This window comes from Emydura macquarii, unplaced genomic scaffold, assembly GCF_026122565.2.
Source record: "Emydura macquarii macquarii isolate MOO-44397 ecotype Brisbane River unplaced genomic scaffold, CSIRO-AGI_Emac_v2 contig_3517, whole genome shotgun sequence".
Lineage (NCBI taxonomy): Eukaryota > Metazoa > Chordata > Testudines > Chelidae > Emydura > Emydura macquarii.
In genome coordinates, this window is record NW_027133654.1 from 961,780 (window position 1) to 980,746 (window position 18,967).

At 39.5% G+C, this 18,967-nt stretch overlaps 1 protein-coding gene across 5 annotated transcripts in view; it reads left to right on the top strand.

The window, feature by feature from the left end:
- Nucleotides 1–931: 931 nt before the first annotated feature.
- GREM2 (gremlin 2, DAN family BMP antagonist) overlaps nucleotides 932–18,967 on the top strand; it is a 46,190-nt gene continuing 28,154 nt past the window's right edge. For 3 of the 5 annotated variants that reach the window (XM_067535890.1, XM_067535889.1, XM_067535886.1), the window contains exons 1-2: nucleotides 932–1,030; nucleotides 1,161–1,733. The gene's annotated coding sequence lies outside the window, so the exon portion shown is untranslated. Of the gene's footprint in view, nucleotides 1,031–1,160; nucleotides 1,734–16,094; nucleotides 16,165–18,967 lie in introns of those variants that run through there. The other 2 variants (XM_067535887.1, XM_067535888.1) reach the window with 2 other exon arrangements.

Below are 18,967 nucleotides of genomic sequence, written 5' to 3' on the forward strand. Positions count from 1 at the left end.
ATGGGATGGAGCAGCACTAGGCACACAGAGTCATGCTGAGTCACAGCAACTCCATTGAGTTTAATGATACTGGCATAAAACTGGAGTGATCAGTGGTGAATGAATTACCAAGTGTAGGGTTTTTTCTTAATATTTTACATTTTTCCCAATACTCTATTTCTTATATTTATTTTTCTGACTTTTGCCAGAAAACCTCCAAAGTTCATTTAAAAATCAGTACGCCCAAAAGAGACAAATAGCATACATACTATAAAGTGAAGAGGACGAGTATCCAATAATATGACCAATAAAGAGTAATTGCAGAAATAAGTGCCACAGAGGTTGCCATTTCAGACTCAGAATTTACCCACTGTTAGCGGATAGGTGTTCATCAGGAACTCTATTTCCCTGTATTTCAGATGCTGTGGATGTGCTAACTTGGGTAAATGGTGACTTTTAATGGCAATCAATGCATTTTACTTAATTCAACAGCACCAGTCAAGTATGTGTCACAGCCTAAATTAAGGATGTTATAACCGATACATTCTGTTCTCCCTAATTTTCATAGGCAACTGTGCCAATATGTTTACACAAAATGTTACATCTTCTTGCAGGAAAGAGCCCAAACAACCTATTTCTCTCTTATTTAAACAGAGTCATACTAAAGGCACAGGACTGTCAGTTTTCACAGAAGATAGGACTCAGATTTGAACCTAAACTGTGCACAATCCCTGTGTGTGAAAAAATCCTACCCCACAAGGCACCTTGACCCACCTGAGAGAGAAGACCAGGCACAAAATTCCAGCATAATGAAGGAGCCATTTAAGTTGCTCTTATGTGATAAATTCAGATCCAGGTAAGAAGTGGTTTGGCATCCTGGTTTCTTTCTCTTTAAAATGGCATGATTTGATGCAGATTAAAAATGGCTTCATTCAATAAATAAAAAAAAAAAAGGAATAATAGCCCAAATTGTACACAGAAAGCCAAGCAAACACAGGTAATGGGAACTTTGTCCTGACTCAGTTGAAGATTTCACCATTTTATCCCTCAGGTAATTAGACTCTGCAAGCTTTTAATTTTACTAGTAAGGGATTTTTTTTTTTTTAAAGTCAAGAAAATCAATGTGTTTGAATGTCAGCATTTCACACAATCATAACCTCAATGTATTCTTAACATTGCAGGTCCTTCAATAAAAAGTGGAGGCTCTAAAGGAGGTTTTTTTCTGGTGGTTAGTCGATGGAGAATTTCCCTGCAGAAACAGGAGGGCTTGGATTGGAAGTCTGATTACAAAAAACGTTAGAGCCGACCGACTACAAGCTTGTAAATTCACAGACTGGAAGGAGGAAAGCAGAAACACAGCGAGCGACTGAAGTGTCTGGAGCAGCAATGTTTGTGGGCTAGATGAGAAACAAGGGCGGTGGGGGGCGGGTGGAGGCGGTGTGATTTGTTTGGTGATCAGAGCCAATAGAAAGCTTAGACTTTGATGATATCCCCATGCAGTGACTGAGAAGAGTCAGTGCTGTGCCTTCAGTGTTCCTTTCACATCTGCACCAAAGCCAGCCAGAGACCCTGCAAAGCAAGGCACACGCTCCCCATTGGCGGCTCTTTTACAATGAGCACTTATGGGCATCTGCAGCAGCCTGGTTGAGTCAGAACTGAAAGCAGCAGTGGGAGACCACACTTAATCACTCCATTGGATATACAATAACCTCCAGGACGCAGGGAACAGAAGCAAACTCCTCAGCTGATTGCAGGTATGGAGCGCATCATAGCTCATCTGACGCAGAAGAGTTTGTTGTTAGTAGCTGCACATTTATGTGGCATTGTTATTTATTTTGTAGCAATTCATTTTTTTTCTTAAGCTGCTGTTATTCTGCACTGCTGTTTAGAAAAGAGGAAAAAGAACACCTCACCTCTCAATGCATCCTGCAGATTTTGATGAAACACTACTTATTTCTGTATTAAATTTGCACAGGGCAAGAAGAATCACAATACTCAAAGGAAGGAATAGATTGTAGCTTTTCTCCATTTCAAAGTGATTCTGTGTGTGCAATAGTTATATCCTCGTGCAAACTTAACTACCTAGCATTTAACATTCAATTTGAAATGATCTACAGTGCAAAGCAAGTAGCAATGTTATCATTGTAAAGTAATAGCTAAATATTTTCTTAATAATTTTCTCAATCTATATTGTTCTCATATGTCCTTCATGTGGGAAATTCCCAGGAGGCATGTAACTAAATTAATATGAGCACGCTATCAGGAGTCTGTAAATCTAGGTTTGGTTTTGAACAGCATTCTAAGATAAGTTAACTGCATAGCTAAAAAAATTCCTTTTGGTTTAAGTATCATAAAAAAAAAAAAACCTCTAACTGGAACATGTGCCCCTTTGTACCTTTCTTTCTTTGCTTTGGGTTAATTATGGTTTGTGATTATGAAACCCCATGAGGGATCAGCTCCATGAACAAATGGTATTATTTTTTTTAACAGTCATGAGTTAGAAATATATATACAGTATTTCTCCCCCTGCAAATGAGGATTATACTAATACAAACCCATGTCTGTCTCACAGGGAGATCCTGCTTGACTGTCAGATAAAGTGACTGAAATATTTGCATTTACATAGGTCTTTCTTACAATAGGTCTTAGAAGAAATTGCAATGGCATTGGGCTGAGCGACTCCTAATTTTAGTGCAGTTTTTGTGAAAGTGGTCAAAAAACTTATTTTCGGTGGCTTTTTAGAGGACAAGATTAACAGCTCATAACAAGTTAAACTTTTCATTTTCAAGAGGCCAAAAAAAAAAAAAAAAAAAAAAAAAAGTGCTGAAGTTAAAGTCCTGCTGAATACTGTTGCATGAACTTCAGTTTTAGCAGTTTAACTGTGAAAAGGGTTGTTTCTATAATGAAAATCTAGATTAGGAATCTAAACAATCCTGTTGAATAACACAGCAACAGGTGCAAGAACAAGCAGAATTCACTCACTGAGCCCTAATTAGCACTCTGCATATCAGACCACTTCAAGGCTACTGCATTCTAAGCCACTGTGAAATCAACATCACTTCAGGTTCATTTGCTTCCCACCAATGCATATACAATATACATACTCTGGTTCCTTAAAGGATTTGTCTTCTTCCCAATGTCTAAAGCCAAGATACAAGCACTGTAATACTTGCTAAGGCTGTCTGATGTTGTTGGTATTTATTATAATATTTTTATTGTTGGCCTTGAAGTATATCTCTCAGGACACCTTCCTTTTTAAACATTAAAATTACAGAGAAGGGAAAATAACAATTTTGTAGCAAAAGACAATCTAACTTTTGTTTGTAATCTAACTTTTCTTAATTTTAACAGAAGCAAGATTTAGTGGTCGGTATACCAGGTTGGGATTAAGGCCATCTGGGTTCTATTCCAGTCTGTGCCACAGACCTTGGGAAAGTGACTTACCTGCTCCATGCCTCAGTTTCCCCATGGGAATAATACTCCTCTTCTACTTCTTCTGTCCCAAGGAAGGGGGCATGGAAGATCCTGAATGCAGCAGCACTGCTGTGTTTTCACAGCACAAAAGAGAGGGTGACAGAGGATGTTGAATGCCCTTTGAAAGTGTCCAAAGCCAATATGCTATGAGTGTTCTATACATGCTAGAACAAAGGGGGGTTTTGGGGTAAAGGCTTGGATAGTGTATCTGTGACTTTGTAGATCTGCTGGCCAACCCCCCTTATATTGAATGTGGTGGCAGTGGGGCTAGATTCTAGCCTTCCCCCACAAAGATTGCCACAGTAACCTCTTACACAAAGCCCAGTCACTTAGGCTTTGCACAGGGAAGAGGATTTATCTTTTAATGACAGTCAAGCACTTTGATGCCTTCAAATGGAAGGTGTTATGGAAGTCTGAAGCATTAAGGGGAGGAGTAAAATATGATCACAATGAAGATAGCAAAGATGCACAAAGTGAAAATCCATTAACCTGCAAGTGCAGAATGTAGTCCCCTGTATTCCAGACTGATCAGTCATTTCAGGTCTAAGTTCCATGCCTCTTTAAGACCTACTTAAATTGCTGTAGTGTTTATAACTTCAGAAGGGAGCTATGATGCTGCAGATTGAAACTGTCTATTTTGCTTCCACTGCATCAGTTGGAAAATATTTGAATGAAAAATATATCTGGGATGTCCACGGAGTATCCAGGGAAATACTGACTGATGATGACCAAAGGCAAATCTAGATTCTAAGGATAGAATGTATGAAAGTGTAAATCTATTAGACCCAAATGAAACTCCGTTTATGGCGAACAAAACCATAGCAGGAGAAAATTACTTACAAATACCTGGTGGATTCTCTGGATGCTTTAGCTAAGGAATCTGCAGGAAACTCAAAACCAAATCCTGTGGATCTGACTGAATTCTGAGAGCTACACCCCATTTGTGGATCAAAACCTCACTATTTTCCTCAAAAACAGCACTACAGGATAATACATCATGGTGCCATTTGCTTCCTTTTTTACAGTAGCACATTTGGGGGTGTCAGTGTAGGACAGACTAGCATTGAGCCCTAGCCATTTCCTGCAGACTCTAGGCCCGGTTCCCAGAGAGCATGGCTACGCCCTGCTTCTTGCTCCACTACTCACAGAGCCTCTTCTTATGGAAGCGTTTTTTGTCGGCTTAGCAGAACAATTATTGCAGCTGCCCTCCTCACATCCCCTGTCCCATTTTTGCACACATTTGTCTCTCCCCACTGCTAAAAGGGAAGAATTTGACATGAATTAGTCTTCTAAGACTTTAGTGTTGTTATCTGGCTGCAGGTAAATCTGCTAGAAGTCAAGCAATACAATAAGAATGTATACAAACAGTGGTGATGTTTATATGTGTTTGTCTTGAGAGTGTGAAAATGGAAGCTGGGATCACAAGTGGAAGACTGATTAAGTGATTGGTTTTGCTTTGTTTGTTTAATGCTCACCATCTGTAGTCCATAGCCAGTGGTAGAGGGTTCACTGGTTTTTTTTTTTTTTAACTGTATCCCTGTCCCATCCTTCATGAAGGAGATTGTTGAAGAGAGGTGGTCAGGATTTTTTTTTACATACGCATTTTTGCATTTTTTGGCAAAAAATCTAAACCAACAAATGTGGGCCAAAAATTTCAATTGGGAAATGTTGGAAAACTTTGGCAGAACACTGAAAATTTCTATTCAGAAATGTGCCATGGTGCCTAATAGAAGTTCAGTTTGGTTGCCTCATGCCCCCGTTCTCCTCTATAGTGCAGCCAGGGGTCTTGGATAATGTCATCCAAGATGCAACATAGCCTCCCTTCTTTGTGAGTGGCTACAATTCATTTTGGGGGTTCCTGATTGTAGCAGATCATGGGAAATGTAGTCTGGCTGCAGAGCCTGGATCCTAGTGGATTGTGGAATCACGAGGCCCCCGAACTATGACTCCCAGAAGGTGCTGTGGTGCCATTTCAGATTGGAAATTTTTCAGTTTTCAGCTATAAACCAAAATATTTGGGTTTTTTTAATGAAAACTTTGATATTTTCACCAAAATTTGTATTTAGTCAAAAAATCTATCTTCTGTTTTGGAAGAAAAAAATATTGACCAGCCTTATTATTAGGAGACTAAAACCATTTTAATCCAGGAGCTGAGGACCGCTATCGCAGCTGCAAAAAAGTGGGTATAGTCTTTCCTCCAAAATACTTGTATATGCACAGCATATACCGCTGTATCCGCTATATCTCAGGTGGAAGTTGTATATGTAAAGCTGAGATGTCAATGAATCTTTAGTGCTTCATAGCTGTCCTAAGAATACCAGAATGATTGACTGTACTGACTATTCCTTGTAGCTCTATGACCGGAGGTCATCTGCTCCATTTCTATTGTTCTATTGCTGCTTCAGAGGAGAGAGACCCACTGTGCTCTCTTATAGGAACTATTTCTTTTTTCATTCTTGTTGTGTTATTCTGTTTATCTCCTTGTATATGAAAACTTGACACAATTACATTTAAATGTCACAAATGGTGTATTACCTCTGCTGGATTTGCAAAACTATTCCACAGGCTATCTCTATGGAAAGTCTACTATTTATTCTTCCCTGGATTTGACTACTTTTTTTAAAAAAAAAACATTGGTCTTTATAACAGTGAGACAGTGACAAATGTCAGGTTATTGCTAAGGTACAGGAAGATTTACCAAAGTTTGCTTTCCCTGGAGACTGCATCACCATGGTAGTATTCATTTTAATATGCATGTCACCATATTCAGAGAAATGAAATAGTAAACCCCTCTGCCATTTCAGCTTATTTTAATGTCAATATATAGGAGGCATTTATTTGAAAAATCTCATTCAGTTGTAAGGAAAACAAGAAGAAATTAAAATCCTGATATATCCAAGTACAATAACCCTCCTAACGATAATTTATATCTGGTTATTGCATACTAAGAAAGCAGTTCTAAAGAAAGAAAAAAGGAGAATTAAAATACCTTGAGAAAATAAACCAGAGAAATAAAAGTATTGACCCCCAAAATTTCATTTTTCAAAAACACCTTTCTATAATGTGTGATTGCCAAAGCACAAATATAACGTTCATGCTATGGATTTATTAGCAGTGCAACATTAAAGTTCTCGTCATTTATAATTTATTTAAACAGTGAGGTTAAAAAGAACACCCAACAGCTCATGCAAAATGCTTAGTTGACTTTGTCTTGTACAAACATTGTCGACATTAAAAATATTATTCAACCAGTGCTAGAATTGTGATTCTGAAGTCTAAGGGGACTTAATCTTATAATCCATTGAAAACTAGCTGCTTTTTCTGTTTTGAATGGAGTTCTATCATGGATTACAAGCCTGAGTTATCCGCTATGCTATCTTGATATAATAATAGCACTTAAGGACAGTAAAGCGGTGTCTGATATTTTGCATTAACACTAACGAAAGATAAACAGCAGCATTGTCAGTGTACTGTAGAACTATTCCTGACAAGAAACAGTTTTCCCTGATACAAATGAAAAGCCAGATCTCCCTTCCAGTGAAGCCAAAACTTCAGTTGCACTGAAATGAAGCAGGATCCTGCCCATAAACATTAGGACACTGGCCAGTCTCCATGCAGATGATATCTGAAAATTAACCATTTTAAGATTTTTGGGGAGCAGTTCAGAGAGGGGTTGAGGCAGAGGAGGCAAAACTTTTATCCAAAATACATACCAATTCAACTTTCCACTGACCGATGTTCTCACTCCAGACATGCACCCAGTATATTAATACGTCAGAAACCGGCACAGAGGAGGTGGGTCACATAGGAAGTGCATCAGGTTGGTTTGTCTGTCCTAGCGAAAGGGAGGTGAGTCAGGTTGGCAGGCTGGTCAGGTGACTATATAATAAAATATGGTCAAATACACTGTATCATACACAATCCATAATGGATATATCTATTAATCAGCTGCATGTTTTTTATTGGAAATTATCATTCATATTTGGACTAAATGTACATCTGGTGGAAAGCCTATTGCAGTTTGTGGGGCTTCCACAGGGAGAGAGTTGGCACTTGGGGCCTGATGGTTCACTAGTGAAGACCATGGATGTTTTGGCATTTGCTTCAGTGGGAGGAAGTTTGAGCCATTTATTCGTTAAAGTATGACACTTCCAAATGTTAGACAACGTTTTATAGGCGCTTTATAATAACATCTATAGATATAGAGAGAGAGAGAAGGAGAAATGAATGTGCTTTTTCTCAGACGTTCCCATCTGTTACTCTATGATGATTTCGCAGTGAAGGCATAATGCAGAACTTGTGACCTCACAAGTCTATCTGTATCCATAAATAGGTTATGAAAGAAAACTCTCATTTTAAACTATCAAATAACAGGGAGAGCAGTGAAAATGTTGGCAACGTGCAGTGTTTTTTTGGGTCAAAACTTCTCTTTTCTGAAATAACTCTCTCTCCTTGCCAGATCACATAGACAGATGAGCAAATGCACACCTTTCATCAGAAATTGAAAAGTCAAAGGCAGAAGAAATAGCTTTAGATCATGGACACTCTAGTCCAAATTCATCTTACTGACTTAAATGAAGTTCTGCCAAGGATGAATGTAGGCCATTGTTTAAAATTCCAAGATAAATTCTACCTTTGTCTATCAGAAATGCATTCTAAATGATAAGAGATCTTAAATACAATAAATCCCTCTTGTTTCCTTTATTTAAAAACATCCTCTGCTCCTTGTGTTTCTTCTTCATAGGGCAACACTGAGCAAAAAGCTTTGCTGCAGGATGCTATGTATCATTGGATATAGAATTTTGACAAAGTGCCAATTTATATTATCCTTTAATCCAGGTACAGCGCTTCTACCTAGAAAATGTTGACAATTCCAGTCTTTCTACAGTTGCCTTTAAAAGCATTCCACATATTTACAGGGTCTGGAATCCTTATAAAAAATGACCACTCTGCCCTCTGTAAAAATAGTCTTGGTTTTTCTTCTGTTTAAAATGTAATATTTTCTAAAAATTAAGTTTCTTTGGAAAACAGTGTATTGTGCCATTCCAAGTCAAGCCACATTCCGTGCTTACAGTTTTTTTCAGACGAATATGATATTACAGGCAGAATGTTACTGTTGTTTGCCAGAGAGCTGCACTGTGTTTACTATAATATGATGAAAGGAAATTTGAAAGTCAGTGCTAGCTCGGTAGGAAATTAATATATGTACATTATACTTGCAAGGACACTCTGCCCAGCACTATTAGGAAATTTATCATTTTATTTATTTTGCAGTTCAGACTTTATCCTACTAACAGATATGCTGTCCATTGAAAACTATGCCAGACTTTAAAAGGTTTAACAATATCAGAGTGATTTGCAGCATCTGAAATGTTATCCTGGGATAGCCATCTCATGTGGCTTAGAATTTGCACACTCATACAGTGGACTCACAATGTTAGAAGATTCTAGCTTATGGATCTTGTTGCTCTCTATAGACTGTGGTTTAATTCCTGGCACCGCTACTTGGGTCAAAGATCATAGCCACAGTCATAAACAACAATTTTCAGAATCTGCGCAAGCTAGACTAGGGTGTAGGTCCTTGGAAAAGATTTTCTGGGGGAAGCAGAAACAGCAATATATCTCCAGATCCATATCTGCGGAGTATTGGCAGGCTGTACTGTTGAGAAGCAATGGCTGTCCAGCCTTGTAGTTATTAATGATTTGTTTATTTGTGCAGGAGCCAATATGTGAAATAGAGAGTGAATTCTTAAAGAAAAGGCCACAGGACTTCTTTTCATTCTCAAATGCAAAATGTTAGTCATCAAATGCTTGCATGTATAAATGGGTATAACTTTGAGAATCAGTAAACTATGATTAGGTAAAGTTCCTCAGAAATGTATGTTGGAAGTTATGTGGAATGTATCAGTGGTGAGGGAAATCCAGAAACAAGATGACTTAGCAATAATAATAATTTATATTCCCATAGTGCTTTTTCATCCCCCTCAAATCCCCAATCACTTTACAAATAATGAGCTCAATTCAGAAAAAAAAATTATTGCCAACTTTTATTGTGAAGTACCCAAGATGCCTATCTAAGTAGTAAACACTATTGTAAGGACAGTCTAATCCATACAGGAATCTCAGCCCTGACGTGTTGCTGCTGTACATGGTAAAGTGATTATCTGACAGAGCAGCAGCCAGGCAGACTGCTGGCTCACAGTGAACGCTCTGTATGTAATGGTGAGAGAAGGCAAGAGTGGGGAGATCCTTTTGGTTCTGGACAAATCCCTATTCTTATGGAAAGTGCCATAGTCTCTTCAACATCCATGCATAGCAGACAGAAGAACCCTGTTGGTTTATATTGTTTTGGGTTTTTTTAAGCTCTATTCTGAAATTCTACATGCATCAAATTGCCTGGAATTAATTGATCTACCTTGGAGACTTAGGCCTGAAGACACCTTCCTCAGTCTCAATAAATCACTTGTACTAAGGAGAAGAATAACCTGATCTAGACTGAGTTCCATGCTTACTTGAAATAGACTCTGGAGATATGAGGAATCTTTGACCAGAGATGTTCTTCCCCAGGCAAAGGTGAGGTTTAGGCTATTGATTCACTCTGACTCCCTGATCCAGGCTTTCTTGTCACAAAATGAAGGGTGACACTGTGGTGACCCAGAGTGCTACAATGCTATCATAGGCTGCTAATGGAGATTAGAGGACTCACTTTGATTTATTTATTTATTTTGGTCAGACTGCTCGGATGAAGACTGAACATTGTTTTCTGGGACCTGTAGGACCAGATTTTGTAGTGTTTGGCAATTGGGGACAAAGTCTCAGAAGTGCTCAGCTCCGTACTGTTCTGAATGGGGATTGTTGTGTGCTGTGCACATGTGAAAATTGGTATATCTAATGGGAGTGCATAAAGAGGAGCTGAAGGGGCCTGAGCTCTTTAGCAAATCTGGATGATGCAGCTCCACCTGCAGATTAAAGATAAAGGCAGCCACAAATTTCTTTGATTATGATGGAGTGCTGCACATTTGAACTTTTCCATATGGCTGCGTTCTCAGATTAAACATAGGAATGGCTGCAATCTGCTCCATTATATGCAAATTGAAACCCAAGGCTCCAGCAGGTTGCCAGTTCTGCTCCTCCATTTGAACAAAATTGGTGCCTCTGGCTTTATTTACTCATAACTACATCTTTAGCAGTCAGACATGATTGACTAAAGCTGTTGCTGAATGGATAAGACATAAGGCACTTGAGATGTTAGTCCAGTCTTTTTTTTTTTTTATAACTGAATTCAGGCATTTTAGTTAAGGATGCAGTGTCTAATTCAAAATCTCAAAGTGTATTTGCCCCAGCATTTTCCATGACATTACTAACACAAAAACCTACATTTTCAAAAGTGATGAATGATTTTAGTTCCTTCAATTTTTAGGTACGCACAAAGAGACACTTTAAAGAAGCCTATTTTTTCAGGAACTGCTGAGCACCCATTCATTAAGTGTTTCAAGATGGGCACCAAAAATTGAGGGACCTAGAATATTTGGTCACTTTCAAACAAGTAGATAAAACAACTAGATGTGAATTGGTAGTACACGGCACGTCAGGCTGGAATTACAAGGCATGTGGAGGCTAATATCCACTCCCAGTTACTTCCATGATATAAACCTGAAGGTTCAACTAAACCCTTTGGCTTTTAGGGTTCATCTGCAGTTTCTGTGATGTGGCAGAATGCAGTTATGTTCTTTGAGGGGCTGATGGTCCATTGGTTGGTGTTGCATAGTGATGTACGTGGATAGCACTGGAGTTGGCACTGCTTGTCTGATATACCAAGTAGATCAGTCAGCAGCAAAGCTGTTAATAGCTAAGAGACAACTAAAGCAAAGATTTATGCCAAGTGTTAAACATTTTAAGAATGAGCAATGGCAATAATTTTTTCCTCTTTATCTAAGGCTCCAGTCCTATATCAAGATATGCAAGCACGGTTCCCTACAACAGTGTGGAGTCTGAATCTCAGAAAGATTGTGGTTAAGGCAACGGGCTGAAACATAGAAGTCTTGGGCTTTATTCCTTGCTCTATAGACTTCTTGTGTGACCTTGGGAAAGTCACTTATCTTCTTCCTAGTTAGTTTCTTCATCTGTAAAGTAGGGATCATAGCCTATCCCACAGAGACTTTGTGATGCTACATTTATTAATGTTTTCAAAGCCTCTGAGACCCTCACATAGAAGACACTCTCTAGAAGTGCAAAATACTATTATATCTCTGAAAGCCACATTACTGATGAGTGGAATTACTACAAAGAACAGCAACATAGATTCAATGGCCTAGGCACGGAAGCTATTAGGTAAGAGTGGTTAGAGAAGATTAGCTTGACCAGATTTTCTGAACAACAAAAGAGGTTAATTCTGTGGGGGGTGTGTGTGTGTGTGTGTGTGTGTGTGTGTGTGTGTGATTTTTAACATAATTGCCCTCCAAAGAACAAACATTCTGATCCCCTCTAACTTTTAACAGCTCATTTTTTATAAAAAATTCCGTATTATCACCTACTTGTTAATTGATCATTACAATGTGGTACATACACGTGTAAGTTAATATTATATATAGAACATACAAATAGGTAGCCACAACCACATATGTAGATGTAAAAAAACAATGCTTTGATTTTACTAAAAAGTTTACAGCTATGAATATTGGTGCAATTTTGTCTGGTTACTCCACATACTGGATAAAATTCATCCCTCTTCAGAGGGCCAGAATAATGTCTATGTATCACTTAAAACCCATCTATGCTATATCTTTGAAGACTTAATTGTGATTTAAGTGATGCATATGACTTATGATGGCCCTAAGCACAGTAAAAATTCCACCCACTATGGACTTATCTGCTCTTCTCCATTATTAAATTCCTTCTGATCAGATGTAGTCAAAGTCTTCCATTGTGGTTTGTCCATAGTAGTCATACCTATACAGTACATTTTTTGCTAAGATAAGTAGTACTAATATCAAGTTCTCTTCTGTATTTTTGGTGGTGAAGTAACATTTATACATAAATTGACTACACACAAACTGGGAATAAAAGTAATTTGTTTTTAATGAACTACTGTATAGTGTTTCTTTTTTCCAATAGTTAATTGCAAAACTTACCTTTATTCCCTATTTTTGTGGAACAGTTAACTCCTCAACTGACCACATTGTGTACAAACAGATAATTTTCCAAATATAAAGCATATTCATACCATAGCAACTATGTAAAAATTTAGATTCTAATTATGCTGGTTTAATTCTGGAATAATTCCATCAGTTTCAGTGTATGTACTGCAGATTTATACTGGTGCAAGGTCAGAATCTAGCCCCATATTTGCTTGAGGCCAGCATAGATATTTTGAGACATGAAGTGACTCAGTGAAAGGCATCATAAATAGAAGTGGTCTAAAGAACTGAAATTAACACTTCTGAACTTCATTCTTTTGAGACCAACTTATTTATGGCAAGATAAATGCACTTTCATCTCTATTTGCATGGAGTAGAAAAGCCGTTCTATGGATAGCTTGACTAATCTGAAATGGAAAGCCAGGAGTATATATTTATTTAAAAGGAGGTTAGAAAAATTCAAGGGACACACATTTGTTCTAAAATGTAGGTTGTGTGAAACTATCACTTACAAAAAGCAAGGTCAACAGAACTATTTCAGTTTTGTTTATTTAAAAATTCAGATGGCTTTTAAAAAATAATAACATTTATTTGCAGCACAAACACTGTACCATCCAATCAGTGCCCGAGAGCCAGAAAATTAGGGTTGCGCATAAATCTAACTAAGCCTTGTGTTTTTAGACAATGAAAATAAAGAAATGCAAAAAACTAAACACATGATGTGAAGAGTGAAAAACAAATTTGAATTGAGCATTCTTTCAGTTTTAACAATCTCTAAGGTGTTATTAGTAAGATAGAGAATGCATTTATATACCAATCTGATTTTTAACCTGAAATTGTCCCTTTAGCTCTTTAAATAAAACTACTCCTCTCACTCATCTCTTGATACAGAGATAGGTCATTATTCTAGTTGAATATATTCCCTAGGAAAGAACCACTAGCTGCCACTCACTTCTTTATTTCAAAATGTCTAGCTCTAAAAGGATATATAGCTCAAACAGCATCTCAAGATATGCCAGTTCCTCAGGAGGGGTAGGGGGTGTTGATATACCCATCATCTGCCATTAGCTCACCACTTATTAATATACATTTGATAAGATAATGAAGTGGGATACATTACTGAAAGGACTTGTTTGGTTACTGTGGGAAAAGAAAACTACCTCAGTTTTAGCTTTGGAAGTATTAATTGCGCGTTAGTTCTTGGCAGATGAGTCAATAATGAATAAGTAACTTTATCCCTTAGGGATGATTATAGCTTTTCCACTATTTGGTAACCTTTGTCCTTATGCTGTGTTGAGACAGACTCTGTCTAAATCCTCTTGTGATGTGCAACTATTTCCCTGATACTGAGTCACAGTGAGGGATGGCCTACTGAAATAAATTGAATGTTTGGAAGATTTTTTTGAATCTGCTTTTCAGACTGCAACGATTTGTGTTGCAAAGATGGTGGTTGTACATATTTAGCTTTCACTGGCTTCTGTCACAAGGGTACTTTCTGGTACCTGATAAGGGCTTGGATCTTTGCTATTTTCCCTGTCACATTCTTCTTGTTTTTGTTTATAAGATTAGAACCTTGTTGCATTAGAGAATCCAGGAGTAAAATATCACAACCAAAGAATCCCTGCAACATTGCCACTCAGTCTGGGTCACCTTCCCCTATCAGCTTACTTTGTTTACTTAAAATGCGTCTATTAGCCCAGTCTTGCATGTGTGTGTCTAACTTCTAATAAAGGCTCCATACATGGATAAATTAACCAGGAGCCATATTGCTTTTGTGAGGACACAGAATCTTGGATATTCTGGACAGGTGCCTGTTGATACTAGCACATCCTCTGAGCAACATGGAAAAGGCTCAATTATGTCTGGTCTCTGTGAGGGTAAACAAGAATGGGCAAGACATAAGGAGCCTTCTTCCCCTTTTCCCCCATCTTGCTGTCCTGCACAGATTTTGAGGTGGGATAGTGACCTTAGAAGGAACAGTGACCCACTGGCTAGGGTGCAAGCCAGGGACTAGGCAGAACTAGATTCAGTTACCTGCTCTGCCAGAGGCTTCTTATGTGACCTTGGGCAAGTCACTTAGCCCCAGATTGTTAATAGTATTTAAGTGTTGCTCCACCCTGTGCTTTACAGCCTAAGTGACTCAGATGGTGAAGTCCCATTTTCAAAAGTAGCGGAGATGAAGGTGCCTAAGTCACCTTGGAAAATGGGACGTAGCTATCTAGGCGACATAGGCCTTGTGGCACAGGCTGGAGCAGTGCCTGAATATCTTTAAAAATATGGGCCTTAGTCTCTGTGCCAAAATTCCTCATCTGTGAGGGTTTTGAGAGGGTAAATACATGTAAAAAGGTGCTCAGATACTACAGTCATGGAGGCCATATAAATATCTTAGTTGAGATTTTCCAAGTAGGCTAAAGGATTTAGACACATACCTCCTGTTAACTGTGATGAGAAATGCATTCCCATCCTGCTTTGAAAATCTCAACCATAATTCTTTGGGACACACCTAATGTAGCTCACTTATTATGCATAAAAAAAATTGGGTGGATAGGTGGGGGAGGGAAGAGTGTATGTCATTTTTTGGCTCCACACTAGCTTCCTGTAGCAGAGGTTGGGCCCAGCTGCTTGTTTCCTTTCATCCTCACAACTGATTAACACAGTAGCTGGACTCACATTCTATCTTGAAGACATGAACAAAATTCTTACAGGAGGCTGAATTTGTGTTGAAAGATTCTTCTGCCACCACAGAATACGAGACCTGAGATGATGTGGTTTGTCACTAGACCCCCAAAATAGAATGTCCTTATATTTTATTCTTGCCTTTGCCACTGTTTATTTAAGAAGTTTTCCATTTGAAACATTTTCTCTATACAGTCTACTTTTCAGAAAAAGCCACACAATGTTTGTCTTTGAATTTTACCCATATATACAGTACACACTTTAGAGATAAGATATTATGTATTTACATTATGGTGTATGAACAGAGTTGCACTGCACGATCATACACATTTCCATATAATCACGTATGTGCCAGTCTAAATGTTTTTAGCTGTGAAATATGTTAATTTTTTGTCCTTGACACACAAGCAATAACAAGCTGTTTTACACAAGAAAGGACATCAAAGCTTGAAATGAACATATTTCTGACATGTCTATATTCAGTGCAGAATTTTGTTTAGAAAGTTTTTACATATAGTAGATGAAATCTTTCTGGACCATTACACTTGTATTCATTTTTCTAGTATTTGAACTAGTGCGGGATGACTTTGTTTCAGTCTCTGTTATAAAAATTATCCCTTGTGACAGGGTTAGACCTGATGGCTACAGGAGAGTAGTAGAGGGGGTCTATATTAGCCCCAGAATGAACAAATCTCTGTTCCCTGGGTGATCCAGCTGCGGCCATTCTAGGGCAATTAGGCCAATTAAGCCAGCTGAGGCCAATCAAGGAGTTTGCCCCAGCAGTTAAAAGCCTCCCTGTCAGGCAGACAGGGGCAGCTGGAAGGGAGTTAAGAGAAGGAGCGGAGCGGCTAGGCTACAGGACTTGGATCAACCACTGCCACCTATTACAACCCCAGAGGTACCAGAGACGAGAGGGGGGGGTACCTGTCTGGCTACGGCCAGGGACTCAAGGCACAGGCCTGAGGGAGAACCCCTCCCCACCCAGTTCCAGGAAGCAGACGGCGAGCAGTGGGGCCAAAGAGAGGTGACCCAGGGAAGGGAGTGAGTCACGGACTTTTGAAGACTACTCCACACAGGGTCCCTGGGTCGGGGCCCGGGGCAGAGGGTGGGACCAGGCCCCCCCCTGCTCCCACCCAGGCACGCCATAGGCATAGCCGAAGAGGGCACAGTACCCATGAGAGGGCTAAACTAGCTGCCCGCGCCACACCCTTAATAGATTAAAATAGAGGTCCTGATTCTCAATTGCTCACTTCCTGTGATGAACATCAGAACATGATCTTTGCTTTCCCCATATTTTGGAGAAGCCAGGCTTAACCTAGCCCAAGCGACTACTTTCCTTGGCCATGTACAAGTTCTGGGAAGCAAAGAATTGGCAGAGCACACAGTAGCCTGGCCATGTTCCTTCCAGTCCTTGGTCTGCCCTGACATTCCCAAATTGAAGTATTTCATTTTGGGTCAATGCAACATTGAACTGCATCTACTAGAGCTGCCACAGTGCATCATGAGAGTTTGTGTACCTCATTCTCTTCCCCTCCCCCCCGGTATGGCTTGGTTCCTGAGCCGAACAATATCTTCCATAATTCACAGCAGGCATGGAAATCCCATGGTGTGTTACAGTGGTTCAGCCAGAGGAGAGTTTGTAGTGTATCCCTGGAGATGTAGCCCATCTGGGGAGCCCAGTCCACAGAGGAGATGAGGTACCTGAACTACCAATCTCAGGAGACACTGACTGCTTGTGGGGTTCCCAACATGAAATATTTTATTAAGACTTTTCCCAAATGACAATTGAAAAATGATCCTGTGAAAAACTTCAATTGTGGAGAAAGCACATAACTGTTGGAGATCCCATTCTGTATTTCCATCATCCCTGGGGAAAGTTTCTTTTTTTTTTTTTTTTAATTTGTATCTATGCTCCCCAAAGGGATTTTCATTAGCTCATGAAGTAATTTCAGGTCAATGAAGCTTCACTTTTGTGTGATGAGTAAGTGAGCCCCTTGCTTGTGTACTAAAAGAGGCTGCTGATTGGGAATAGTAGCATGGGTGTCCGTCGTCCCTTCTCCCCCCCCCCCCCCCCCCCCCGGCCAGGATATATGGCAGAGGTGACGTATGGGGGCTGCCCAGATTTCTCCTTTCCATTTGGCTCTGTGGAGGAATGTCTTTGGGGGGGGGGGGGAGGGGGAAGAATGGTGACACCAGACACTGTACATCGAGGTCGGTTTCCTCACGTGCGCTGTGTAAGGAGAGGGCAGAAGAGCAGCTCCTGATGCCCCACAGCACAGTCCAGGTGGGGAAACTGACTTGAACACACACAACGCCTGGCATTGCTGCTCGCCCCTCACACCCAGCCTTCTGAGAGCATGGAGGAATATTGGGGGAGGGGAGAGAGGCACCACCCAGTGCTCTGGGCTTCCAGGTCAGTCTCCCCAAGTGGGCTGCTTCAGGGGAGGGCAGGAGAGCAGCCCCTGACCTCACTGCAGAGCACCAGCTTGGGGCCATTTCAATTTCACTAGCCCATAAAATAAGAAACTTGCCCCAGAAACACAGGCATATAGACCTAGAGGCCACATTCTAATCCACACCAGTACCATTGTAGCAAGTGAACATAAGATCTGAGCTGCTTCCCAAGTGTCTGCACAGCTCAGGTGAGTAACCGTGAGCAGGGAAAGTTTAAATGTGAGTGGAATGTGCTGACGCAGATGGGCAAACGGGACAGGCTTTAGCGATGGATGTGTTTTGTGTGTGCGTTGCCCGTTTGTGTATCGCTAACACCAGGGAGACATGATTCATAGTTACAGGAAAGTGCTCAGTTCTGTTTGTTCAGGAATTTGTTTTTATGTTAATTATTTTGTTATGTTTCTTATTTTGTTAATCATTATGTTTATGATTTTTAAGTGGTAGCTGGTAAACATGGCAAATAATTAAGGGTGTTTAAATAATGAACGTAAACTGTATTTGATTTCAAGTGCACTGTAATTTAAGTATCACTAACAATCGGTAGAGCCTTGCGTGGATACAAATTTTGTATCTGCATCTGATCTGCAATCCGCAAACATGGTCTGCAAGATATACACAGATTTGCAGGGCTCTCACAATCTGTTAATCCAAAAGTTAGACTATACATGTTTTTAATAGTATGGAGCCCTTTGCGCTCCCAAATATAGAAGTCAAACTACGCCTATGAACTTTGGCAGGCTAATCCAGTTACTAATCAAGGAACTGAAGAGACCAGAAGCAGATAAGAAACAGATACATGTAAGTATAATGATTTTTATTAACAGGAAAACACAACCTGCATTTTTGCAAACTATACTGTGAACCTTATTCTGTTCTCATTCTCCTTACACTAGTTTCACTTTGGTTTCAATGGACTTACTCTTTGTTTACATGGGTTTAAAGCAGAATCAGTCCTTATGTATTTAGTTCTGAAATCTGCTTCTAGGAAAGGACTATAGCGAGATTCCCCAGTTTAGGCCTCAATTCAGGAAAGCATCCCTATTCAACAAAGCACTTAAGCACATGCTGAACTTTAAGCCTATGCTTAAGCCCCATTGACATCAAGTTAATCATATTTCAGCATGTGCTTAAGTGATCTCCTGAATAAGGCCCTTAAAGTGCAGTTATACACTGAAAATGAACTATGTGAAAATGGCATCTTCTTGATCAAACATCTCCCTGTGTGTATTTAGAATTGCAGTTGATAT